Source organism: Zalophus californianus, chromosome 12 (assembly GCF_009762305.2).
Source record: "Zalophus californianus isolate mZalCal1 chromosome 12, mZalCal1.pri.v2, whole genome shotgun sequence".
Taxonomy (NCBI): domain Eukaryota; kingdom Metazoa; phylum Chordata; class Mammalia; order Carnivora; family Otariidae; genus Zalophus; species Zalophus californianus.
The window spans coordinates 74,883,228-74,885,295 of NC_045606.1; the positions used below are offsets into that span (position 1 = coordinate 74,883,228).

Genomic DNA, 2,068 nt, shown 5'->3' on the forward strand with positions numbered 1-2,068 from the left:
CTTAGAAGAAAAAGGAAAGAAAAGCCAACATACAGAATAGGAGACAATATTTACAAGCCATATATCTGATAAGGGATTAATATCTAAAATATATAAGGAACTCCTACAACTCAGTAGGAAAAACACAAGTAGTCCAACTAAAAAAAGGGCAAAGGATCTGAATAGACATTTTTCCAAAGAAGACATACAAATGTCCAGCAGATACACGAGAAGGTGTTCAACATCATTAATCATCAGGGAAATTCAAATAAAAACTACAGTAAGAGAGTGAGCGAGCAGCTGGATATCAGGAAGGTCTGGGCGGGTCAGCTTCGGAATGGAAAAGAGTGTGCAGAGCAGTTAACCCTGCAACACAGAACCCAACAATCTGTAAAGTGAAGTCCTCAGAAATCAGAAGAGTAAGGAACTTCAGCAGTTTTCAGTAGAAATCTGGAGGTACATTTTCACTGGTTAAAAAATGACTACTCTTGAAAGTTTAGAAACCAATCCAGTCTGAGGAGCTGGAGATGGAATAGAAACTAAGAAGCCACCTAAATCTGTTGAAGTTATGTCTGGAGTCCAACCCATAAAGGATCACTTCCTTCAAGAATCCACAAAAGAGAGAAGTTCCATCAGGGAGCCCAGGAGTTCAACTAAGGAAGATTCTCACTGAAAAAGCAGTGGAAGTAGAAACTGTGACAATATTAGTTCCCAACATTGCTCTAACCCATGATATCCCCAACAAAAATGCAAAGGTGGAGTCTCTGGGACATGATAGAGGAGACTTCCTTGGTTAGTCAGAGAGAGTCGTAGAACCCAGAAAGGAACTATCGGAGGTAAAGAATATATTGGAAAAGCACAAGAACTCTTTTTTTTTTTTAAGATTTTATTTATTTGACAGAAAGAGACACAGTGAGAGAGGGAACACAAGCAGGGGGAGTGGGAGAGGGAGAAGCAGGCTTCCCTCAGAGCAGGCAGCCTGATGCGGGGCTCCAACCCAGGACCCTGGGATCATGACCTGAGCTGAAGGCAGACGCTTAATGACTGAGCCACCCAGGCGCCCCAGGAAAAGCACAAGAACTCTTAAAAGTTACTACAGGACAAAGATCTTTCAAACCAGCTCAGTGTACAGAGGTCAATTGTGAGTTTAAAATGTTGCTAGTGGCTTCTGTTGGGGATGATATTCAGTATCACTTTGAATGTTTAGCCCATGAGAAAAATCAGCTTATTTTAGAAAATGAAGCCCTAGGTCAAAACACAGCTCAACTTTCTGAATAGTTAGAACATGTATCAATGTAGTGTGATGTATGGTAAAGTAAATTCCTCACAAGTAGGATTATAGCAGATGAGTTAACCAACTCCAGAGCAGATTCACGGCATCAAAACCCTGATGCACAGAGTGCTATTAAAAATTTCCTGAGTGAACGGAATAGTTTTGTCAGGAAATGACAGTTACCCAGAAATTGTTGGAGGAACTCTTAGTCTCCCTGTAGTGGGGAAGAGAGTGTACTTGCTACCCTAGTACACAGCCTTACACCATAGCAGGACTAGCATTAACAAATCACAAGTTGGCAAAAGCAGTAAATGCTCATCTTCTGGATAATGTTGGCACTAACAGTCAAAAGAAGATTCCATCAACAGTTGAATGCTGCAGCACCGCATCAGAAAAAAAATGGCTGAAAGGGTTCTACTCATTTTGGATCCAGTTACCTGTACAGAGAGCTCACCTGATAATCCATTTTCTGAGTTTTCACCTTACTTGCTACAAAGAAAAATATTGAATGACTTCATCCTTATACAGATATGAAAATACAACTTTCAGTTGTAGCAATCACTGCCAGGAAGAACTCATTGTCCTTTAATATTCAGTATGTTGGAGGCATGGCTTTAGGCACTTGCTTCTTACCCAAGAGACAATACTATTTGGGAGTTCTTATAATGGTAGATGTAATATCACTTTCTATTTAAGTAATATATATTACTTATACCAATGATGTTTCATGTACTGGACCACAGATTACCCTTTTTCAATAACCATCTCAGGGTAAGAAAAGAATGAAACTGTGAAGGTATATTTAAAGTACATGAT

The 2,068-nt window shown here is 39.7% G+C and overlaps 1 pseudogene; it reads left to right on the forward strand.

Annotated features, from left to right (window-relative positions):
• The first annotated feature begins 457 nt into the window (after positions 1-457).
• LOC113911934 lies at positions 458-1,841 on the forward strand (annotated as a pseudogene).
• The last annotated feature ends 227 nt before the right edge of the window (positions 1,842-2,068 follow it).